At 42.0% G+C, this 10,869-nt stretch overlaps 1 pseudogene; it reads left to right on the top strand.

Moving 5' to 3' along the window:
• Positions 1–3,221: 3,221 nt before the first annotated feature.
• LOC144217509 (PSME3-interacting protein pseudogene) lies at positions 3,222–5,488 on the top strand (annotated as a pseudogene).
• The last annotated feature ends 5,381 nt before the right edge of the window (positions 5,489–10,869 follow it).

Below are 10,869 nucleotides of genomic sequence, written 5' to 3'. Positions count from 1 at the left end.
GAGAGAAAGGGAGACACAGAATCTGAAACAGTCTCCAGGCTCTGAGCTGTCAGCCTGATGCGGGACTCAAACACACAAACTGTGAGATCATGACCTGAGCTGAAGTTGGACGCTCAACCGACTGAGCCACCCAGGCACCCCAGATCTCTAACTCTTCTTGATTCCGTTTTAGTAATCTATATGTATTGAAACTATTCTCAGTTCTCAAATTAGTAAAGATAAAGTTCATAAAAATATCTACAGGTTTTGAAAATCTCATCAATAGTCTTACTGTAATTCGTATTAATAAGTACTAATACAGTTTAATTAGTATTCACATGCATATCTTTAAATCAATATTTCAAAAGATCTACCTGCTGTATCAGTTTTGATAAGACATTAATTTTATTCTTTTAATTATATTCAGTATAAATTTCATTTCTGCCCTTTTTTGGGTTTACATTATATCTTTTTCAAAAGTCTTGAGTTGGACCTGTAGGATTGATATGTCCGGTGAACTTCTTTTTAAAANGGCTCTGAGCTGGCAGTCAGCACAGAGCCCGACACGGGGCTCGAACCCACGAACTGCGAGATCATGACCTAAGCCAAAGTCGGACGCTTAACCGACTAAGCCACCCAGGCGCCCCTCCAGTGAACTTTTAATATGTAAATTTGCAACTAACTCATTTCCTCTAGAGACTTTTTTATTAAATAAATACCACAAGGTTGAACAGGGATTTCCTTTTCACATACAAAAACTAGTTATCAAAATAAATAGTGACTATTATTTAGGTATTCAATACTGAAATTTCTGAAACTACAGTTTTCCAGATCATTATATGACAGAGGATAAACATTATCTGTCTTATTACAAAATATCCTATCGTTTTTAAAGTTTGTGGTATAGACACAAAATGAACAAACCTTTTAGAATCTCTAAAAGAGGGGCAGCTGCGTGGCTCAGTCCATTAAGTAACAGACTTGATTTCAGCTCAGCTCATGATCTCACAGTCTTGAGATCAAGTCCCACATTGGGCTCTATACTTGCAACACAAAGCCTGTTTGAGATTCTCTGTCTTCCTCTCTCTCTAAATAAATATTTTTAGAATTTAAAAAAATCTCTAAAAGAAAATTTTATTCCAGTGCAATTTAGGACAGCTACCCCAAACCAACAGTCTTCATGGGGAAGAAAGTGGTCTAGACAATGAACAGTTTTTACAGGATTATATACTTTTTGTACATCTTGTAAAAGCCCAAAGATTGTAGATTAACATATAGGCAGAAATCATGAGTTTTAACATCAAGAAATGCAAGAAGTAGGAGCATTGGTCTTAAGGACAAGGTGGTTTTCCTTTAGGCTACTCATTTACAAAGGAGATGTAAAAGTATGCTTGGTGGGCTATAAATCAGGCTTTTGGTTTAAACAAAGTTTATGTGCAGTCATGCTGACGTAGGAAGAAATCTAAGGGGTGTCTGGCTGGCTTGGTCAGTGGAGCATGGGACTCTTGATCTCAAGGCTTGTGGCTGTAAGTTTGAGTCTCACGTTAGGCATACATAGAACTTTTTTTTTGACACAGGGATGAGTATATTGTCTACTGAAACTCATTCAAATTTTTTGGATTCTCAAATCTAGCAATAACATAGGGATATATTTTAATTACTCTGTGTGATTGAGGGATTGTCCATTGCCCCTCCTTTTTATTGTTTTTACTCCATAAACATAAAAAGACGTTATTTTCCCCCTGCTCTCCTCCTCTGCTATTGTAGAAATGGTGAAAATCCCACCATGGATATATTCCCTCAAGTAAAGGACATGGGAGTCCAAACTCCCTCAAGCTTTTCCCTCAAGCTAACTAAGATCAGCACTTAATACACAATATTCTAGCTTTTAAATATCCTAATATCCAGTTGGATTTTATCTTGTCATATTTCCCATCTATCTCCCAAACTCTTCAAAGATATCCTAGGGACACCTGGGTGGCTCAGTTGGTTTAGTGGCCAACTCTTGATTTCGGCTCAGGTCATGATCGCAAGCATTGTGAGATCAAGCCCCATGTTGGGCTGTGCACTGACAGCATGGAGCCTTCTTGGGATTCTCTCTGTCTTTGCCTCTTCCCTGCTCACACTCTCTCTTTCTCAAATAAATACACACTTAAAAAACATGTATCCTGCAATGAGATACTACCTCACACCCAGTGAGACAACTGCTACAAAAAATTAGAGGGGTGCCTGGCTGGCTTAGTTGGAAGAGCATGTGACTCTTGATCTCAGGTCATGAGTTCAAGCCCCATGTTGGGTTTACTCTAAAAAGAAATGGATTTTTGGTGATCCTGGGTGGCTTAGTCTGTTAAGCGTCCAACTTCAGCTCAGGTCATGATCTCACAGGTTGTGGGTTCGAGCCCCACATTGGGCTCTGTGCTGACAGCTCAGAGCCTGAAGCCTGCTTTGAATTCTGTGTCTCCCTCTATCTGTCCCTCTGTCACTCATGCTCTGTTTTTCTCTGTTTCAATAATAAACATAAAAATTTTTTTAAAAAAAGAAATGGATTTTTTGGGTGCCTGGGTGGCTCAGTCGGTTAAGTGTCCAACTCTTGGTTTCAGCTCAGGTCATGATCTCAGTTTCGTGAGTTGAGCCCCTTGTTGGCCTCCACACTGACAGTGAAGAGCCTGCTTGGGATTCTCTGTCTCCCTCTCTCTCTGCTCCTCCCCCACTCACCCTGTCTCCCAAAGGAAAAAATAAACTTAAAAACAAAAAAGAAATTGATTTTCTCCTGTTAATCTGTCTCATGCCGATTTGATTCTTAGTCCAGCTAGAAGGACCTTGAAGGCTAGGGGAAACTCTTCCTCCCTGTTAACCTCAAAGAACTAAAAACAGATTCAAAAAGATATTTGTACAAGTAGATTCAGAGCAACACTATTCACAATAGCCAAAAGGTAGAAGTAACCCAGGTGTCCGTGGATATGGGAGTGGATAAATAGAATGTGGTATACAATGGATTATTCAGCCTTAAAAAGGAAGGAAATTCTGACATGCTACAACACGACACTTGAGGTAAGGTTATTGCTAAGTGAAATAAGGGAATCACAAGAGGACAAATGCTGTGTGATTCCACTTATATGAGATACTGGAACAGTTAGATTCATAGAGACAGAAAGTAGAAAGGTAATTGCCAGGGGCTGGGGGAGAGGGGACTGTTTATTGAGTACAGACTTTGAGTTTGCTGCATGAGAATGATCCTGGAGATGGATGGTGGTGCGTGTGCTTAATGACACTGTACTGTACAGTTAAAAATAGTTTCAATGTTATGGCAATGAGAAAGAATGAAATCTGGCCATGTGTAGCAACATGGATGGACCTTGAGGGTGTTATGCTGAGCGAAATAAGTCAGGCAGAGAAGGACAGCTACCATATGTTTGCACGTATAGGAGGATTAGGAGGAACTTAACGGAGGACCGTGGAGGAGAAGAAGAGGGGAAATGGTGGAGGAAAGGGAGAGAGGCAAACCATGAGAGACTCTTGAATGCTGAGAACAAACTGAGGACTCATGGGTGTGGGGGGGGAGGGAGCGGGGAGATGGGCATGGAGGAGGGCACTTGAGGGGATGAGCACTGGGTGTTATATGCAAACCAACTTGACAATAAACTTTGTAAAAAAAATGTTAAATGTTATGCACATTTAACCACAATTAAAAATAATCCCTCTCTCTGCTCCTCCCCCACTCATGCTCTCTCTCAAAAATAAATATTTAAAAAAATTTTTTTAAATAATCATCCCAAGACATCTTCTGTGTTTTTTTAAATTAAAGATTTGATTTTTAAGTAATCTGTACACCCAAACACAACCTCAAGATCAAGACTCCCATGCTCAAAAAAAAAAAAAAAGTCACATACTCTACCGACTAAGCCAGCCAACAACTTCTGTGTTTAGTACTTTATCTTCATTCCTCTGATTCTTGCCAGAAAATACAGGAAAAAAACATATGGCAATTTCTTCCCATTTATAAACAATCAAATGGCAAGATCTTCTCATAAGCTTGAGGCAAAAACACATAATTGACCTTCAATGTCATGCAATGTCTGACACCTCATTGCCTCCTCCAGATCCATCCTAGGCACATGAATAATCAAAACCAAGGGCTCTTCCTTTCCATAAACCTTTCATGCTTCACTGCCCCCTGAATTGTAGGGAAATTTTGATTAGATTGAAATATACACATTCAGAGAAACTTTATATAATCTGCAAATAATTACAGGCTATACTTTTTAGAAATTCCTCGACCCTGAAATGCTACATTGAAAGAGCTTATGGAAAGGAAATTACATGGCATCTTGCTTGATACATAGCTGGTTCAGTGTCTTCCCTGGTATATTTTAAATTCTATGAAGACAGGGGAGCCTGGATGACTCAGTTGGTTGATTGTCTGACTCTTGATTTCAGCTCTGGTCATGATCCCAGGGTCCTGGGACCAGCCTGGAGTCGGGCTCTGTACTGATGGTGTGGAGCCTGTTTGGGATTCTCTCTCTCTCTCTGTCCCTCTCTCTCTGCCCCTCCCCCGCTCTCACACTCTCTCAAAATAAATAAATAAAAGACTGTCTTGAACAATTCAGTTCAGTCTGTGTTTACTAGTTTAGATGCACTAAATCCTCACTAGGCTCTCACAGTGGGGTTACACAAGGACCTTTCCTTAGCTGTCTGCACACAGAGTTTTAAGGTAATACCCAGTTCATTCGCATCTGTATGTACTCTCTTCATGGCCAATCCGAATCAGAATTCACATATATGAGGTGAATGGTATGATGGTAAATGATGGTAATCTTGTTATCAAAATGAGGTTTGTGTCACGGCCGAACTAGATGCAGGGCTCAAACGTAGGCAAGAAGAATGGGAGAAAGTTGGAAACCCTGAAGATCCAGAAGGATGCCCACAGGGGGTTTGTGACCCTTGGTCTCTCCATGAAAGGCTACAGGAAGAGAAAGACAGGAAGCAGCAAGCATACGAGAAGCAATTCAAATTCAAAACCATCTAAGAGGCTTAGGTGAAGAGGAGACTAACCTCCCTGATGAGGTTCTCCAGCAGCAGAAGCCACCAGAAAAGCAATGAAAAGAAAAACTAAAAGCACTGAAGCAATCCAGAAGTAATCCCAACGAGGTTGGACTTTCTCTAGGGAACAAGAAGAAGACCGCGGCTGTGAAAAACCCACAGGAACTAAGAACAAATTCTCCCAGGCAAAGCTGTTGGCAGGGGCTGTGAGACAGAGAAACTCAGAGTGAGCGGCAGCAGTGTGAAAAGACTGACATGGGACCCTGGCCCAGATTACAAGAGTCAAGAAGCCTTGTGCTGCATGTACATCTCTTGGAAGCAGATCCCTGCCCTGCGGCTGTGTGGGTATCCTCCCATGCGTGGGCACAGACTCGGGGAGCCGGGACTTGGGGTCCAGCTTGGACAGTGAGGCCCTATCAACGCCCCTGGCTCCATCTTCAGAACCAATGCTTCCCTCGAGGCCCTGTAGCTCCTGTGACCCTCCCAGAGCTCTTGGCCCAGAGTAGACTGGCGGGTTTGCTCTGCCTACGGGCACTACCTCTCTGAGAACTCCTTTGTCTGCTTCCTGTGCACAGCCTGCCTTTTTTTTTTTTTTTTTTGGTCTCATTTAAAAATGTGCCAGAATCCATTTGCGGCCCAGTTTGTGTGTGATTTCTCTTTCCAGATCTGTTCTTCTGCCTCTTTGCTCACTGGTGGGGTGGGAGCCAGGGCTCAGCAGAAATTCCACTGAAAATGCCAGCGGAAGACAGCCCCCCCGCTGGTGTGGATTATGCTGCGTCCTTGTTTGTTTTTTCTTTGTTTCCTTTCCCAAAACAGAAGAAGCAAGGATGGTTATTGGACAGGTGTTGTTAAAACATTCTATTCTAGATAAACACAACATTTGGTTGTACTGCAGTGTGGAGCATTTGGCAGGGGAGAAGGAGGGGAGAGTCACCCTGGTGATGAAATGGTGCACTCCCTTGAAACTAACCGATTCTTGATGTTGTGTGACCGAGTAAAGATTATAAACTATATCTGCAGGGGGTTCACTTAAAAAAAAGGAAAGAAAAACTTATTCTCATCAGCTTATTTCTCTGATAAGGTGAGAGAANGTGACCGAGTAAAGATTATAAACTATATCTGCAGGGGGTTCACTTAAAAAAAAAGGAAAGTAAAACTTATTCTCATCCGCTTATTTCTCTGATAAGGTGAGAGAAACTTTCTCTCACTTGAGAACAGGCAATTCTGTACTGACACCCCAAAAAATGGCATTGCTTTTTCTATTCCCTCTTCCCCTGGGAGGCCAAACTCAGCACTGTGCTCAGTTCCCAAGACCTTCATAGTGACCAAACCTGGGATATGAGGCATGGAGGGCTAAAGGCACATGGTAATTCGGGTTACCAACCAGTGGTTTAAAATAAACACTAACTTAAAAGCAAAACGAGGGAAAAAAAAAACTAGTAACTTTAAAAAATTGTTATAAACTGCCGTGTTATAATTTATAATTGTTGAACCATTTTCAACTGTGAAAAGGAAAGCTTTTTTTTTTCNGGGGGAGAGAGAGAGAGAGAGGGAGGGAGAGAGAGAGAAAGAGAGAGAGAGAGAGAGAGAGAGAGAGAGAATCTCAAGCAGGTTCCACTCAGCACAGAGCCCCATACAGGGCTCCATCCCACCACCCTGGGATCACGACCTGAGTCTAAACCATGAGTCAGAGACTCAACCTACTAAGGCAGCCAGCCGCCGGAAAAAAGAAAAGCGTCTTAGTTTCCAACATAAGTGGTCACCACAGCTTTAAACTTTTACGNGCTTCGTCCCGCCCTCTCACGATACCTGCGCAAGCCTCGCCTCTACACGCCCCGCCCCCTAACTGTGGCACCCTGCCCAGGCCCCGCCCCCACGCCGCCCCGCTTCTTCACTGCGCGCGCGCAGGTTCCTGTAGCCCTGGAAGCGGATAGTGTGGGGAAGAGGTCTTGCTGCGGGGCGTGAGTTTCCCATTTTCTAGTTTAAGCCCGCTTTTCGAGGGTCCTCTCCTCCATTTACACGGTCTGAATGTCGTTATGGGCCGTGAAGTCCCTGCACCCGCCTCTGCACCGCAAGTAAATTCAGACGTCGCACTGGGGCGCCGGGGACGCGTCCCTTTCGGTTTAAAATCTCAGCGAGGCTGGTCCCTGTCCTCGGCACTTCCGTGTTGGGTCCACGCAGACGCCGGCTTTCTCGTCCGTGTCCTGCTGGAACCCTCTTCGGAGCCCGCCTCGCGCGGTCTAAGGCCCTCTTCGAGGTGGACTTACTCCCTTGGCACCCCACAGACTCTTTTTCTCGGCCCCTCCCTAGAGGCTGCGTGCTCATCCGGGTCCTAGGATTCTTCTGGTCTCCCCCCAACTTCTAGAACATTGCCTTTCTGATCACTCCACTCACCTCTTCCCTTGACCCCGCGCTGGGAGAGGTGACCTGGGCCTCACTCTCTCAGAAATAAATAGATAAAACATTAAAAGAAAAATTAAAAAAAAGAACGTGTTAATTTCCTTAATTGTCAAGCAGATACCATGTCAGAGTATTTTTACAAAGAATAACTAAGTCTTTAAGATTAATCTGAAATACCCCATACTGCGGAATAAATAGAAGTCAAAATATATTAAAACTCACAGCATGATAGGTATCAAAAGAATATGTGGAAATGGCCAAGTAATTTTATAAGATATTTTATTCAATTATTTGAGGTTTCTTTAGAAGGCTGCTTTATTATCTAGGAGTCTCAGCCTGACAGTTGGATTCTGGTGACAGGCTTTTCATCATGGTCTTTCATCATGGTCTCTGGGAAGGAATCACGAGGATGGAAGGTCTTACTTCATTAGCTGAGGTTCCTTCATATTTATGTTTCCTGAAAGAACAAGGGCCTTTCCTTTTAAAATTAAATATTTTTAATTAATTTAATTTATTCTGCCTCTCCCCTACTTGTGCTCTTTTTCTCTCCAACATTTGAAAGCAAATAAATAAAATTCAAAAAATTTTTAAATGTTTTATTTCTGAGAGAGAGAGGGAGGCAGCATGAGCAGGGGAGGGTCAGAGAGAGAGGGAGATACAGAATCTAAAGCAGGCTCCAGGCTCTGAGCTAGCTGTCAGCACAGAGCCCGATGTGGGGCTCGAACCCACAAACTGTGAGATCATGACCTGAGCCAAAGTCGGACGCTTAACTGACTGAGCCACCCGGGCGCCCTAATACAATTTAATATTATCTGAATTAGGAAGGATGTGGGGTGGCAGAGAATACTATAAAATGATGCTGTTAAGTCCTTGTGTTTATTGTGTTCAGGGAGCATTTCTCCAGACAGATTCCATATGGTTTATTGGAAAGGAATGCTCTACCAAATGAAATAAAAGCAGGCCAAGACATTGAGTGATTGGGATTTATATGGGAAGATAGGAATAGGTTACCAGGGACTGATTATGTGGTAGAAGTAATATAGGAGACACGGTGGCTACATTGTCCTTTGGATGTTAATAGCTGTTTTATTTCAAGAATTAGTAAAGGGGTGCCTGGGTGGCTCAGTCAGTTGAGTATCCGGCTTCGGCTCAGGTCATGATCTCATGGCTTGTAGGTTCGAGCCCTGAGCCTGGCTCTGCGCTGACAGCTCACAGCCTGGAGCCTGCTTTGGATTCTGTGTCTCTCTCTTTTTCTGCCCCTCCCCTGCTCTTTCCTTCAAAAATAAATAAACATTTAAAAAAAGAATTAATGAAAATGAATCTTATTTTTGACAACTGAAGAGAGAACAGTAATCAGGAGAGTTTAATCAAATGAACCAGTATAGTTCATGCAGGTGTATGATTCACACTTAACAGCTGGTATAACTTTAAGTTTATTTGCTTATTTTGAGAGAGACAGAGACAGTGCAAGCAGGGAAGGGGCAGAGAGAGGGAGAGAGAGAAGCCCAAGGAGGGTCTGCAACATCAGTGCAGAGCCTGATGTGGGGCTTGAACTCACAAACTGTGAGACTATGACCAGAGCTGAAACCAACAGTGAGACTCTCAACCTACTGCGCCATGCAAGTGATGCTGCTGGTATAACTGCTACTTTTTTTCAGCTTTATTGAAGTATAATTGTCAAATAAAATTGTATGATATTTAAAGTGTACATTGTAATGGTTTGATATATCTATAGATTATGAAGGGATTTTCCCCATGTAGTTGTCATATCATTACTTTACATATTTATCTTCTGTTTGTGTGTGTGAACATTTAAGTTCTAAGGTTTCAAGTATATAATAGAATGTAGTTGCCATGTCCTACATTAATTCCTTAGTCTTTATTGGTTTTAGAACTGAGAGCTTGTACCCTTTTATTAACCTCTCCATGTTTCCCCCAACCCCAAGTCCTGGCAACCACTTTTCTAGTCAGTGTTTCTGTGAGGTTGATTTAATTAAATGATGGATTTCTCTTATTTATTTATTTATTAAGTAATCTCTGCACCAACCTGGGGCTTCAAGACCATCGATATCAAGAGTTGCATGCTCTATGGATTGAGCCAGCCTGGCACCCCTCATTGATTTCTTTATAAGTCAATGCATTAGAAGGAAGGAGCAGTCTCATCTTTCACACTTTATGGACCAGTTTTGGCAGGTAAAAACCCTGGTCCTCAATCCTGGCAGGTCCTCGAACGAATGGCCTTTGGGATCATGGGCCAGCCAGTCAGTGGGCCTGAAGCCAGGTCTCATGGCTCCTACCTCATCCCGTTATGGAGGGGCACAGTGTCAATGCATCTTTTAAAAATGGGATAAAAAGGATAAATAAAAATAAAAATGGGATGATAGATCTTCTTTTATTCATATGTTGGCTCTGCCAGGACATTCTGGTCAATTTTACCTCAAAATCTTTTAAATATGCTAATCTCCCTATCTAAACATATTTTGATTGACTGTCAGTTCGATGTGGCTGAAATCTTCCACATGCAGGATGAAAGAAAATATACTTGTAGTAGATGTTAACAGATACTGCCAGAAAAATCACTCAGGGCAGAAGTTTTTTGGATATTTGATAATCTACTTTTACTTTCCTTAGCGTTCATATTAAAGAGCATATATATACTTCCATACTGGGTATCCTTAGAAATACTGCAAAACTGATTATTCTTTAAGTGAAAGTCCCAAAGACTACATATTTTACAAGCTTTGTAAACATTCAGAAAGAAAAGAGCTAAAATACCATTTGTAAATAAAAAAACCTTGTACTTTCAGAAGGTATGTGTAGCGATTTTGAAATTATATTTAGATACTGATTTAAGTATATAGTGATGTAAACAAGTTAAACTCCAGTATTTGAAGGTAAGTCATCTCAAGCATGTAACAGAATAAATTGTTACAACAAACGGCAAGACAATTTATAACAATTTTTAAAAAGTTCTTCCTAAAGCAGTGGTTGGTAACCCAAATTATCATATATGCTTTTGCCCTCCACGCCTCTTCTCCGGTCTCGTCCGTATGTAGGTCTTCGGAACTGCGTTGAGTTTGGCCTCCTCGGTGATTGGGCAATGGAAAAGGCAATGCCATTTTGTTGGGTTTCAGAATGGAATCGCCCTTTCTCTCCAGGGAGAGTTTTGAATTTCACATTCTAGTTTGTAATACGGGAAAAAAAAAAAAAAACTCNACTCCGGCTGTGTAATTAAACTACTTAAATTGATTCTAACTAAAGGAAATGTTCCTGCACACTCCCCGTCCCCACAAACCACCAAGATCCCAGTTCCCTGGCATCCGAATTGCTACGGCTTCACGGGCTTTTACGTTAAAACTGTTAGAGACCGTGAAATAAGCAGGAAGCAAGGCTGCTCCTGGAGACATTTCAAGAATTCTGTTTACACCCGACAGAGACACCTTGGGAACG

This window comes from Crocuta crocuta, unplaced genomic scaffold, assembly GCF_008692635.1.
Source record: "Crocuta crocuta isolate KB4526 unplaced genomic scaffold, BGI_CrCroc_1.0 scaffold334, whole genome shotgun sequence".
NCBI lineage: Eukaryota > Metazoa > Chordata > Mammalia > Carnivora > Hyaenidae > Crocuta > Crocuta crocuta.
This window is presented reverse-complemented; position numbering and strand designations above follow the sequence as displayed.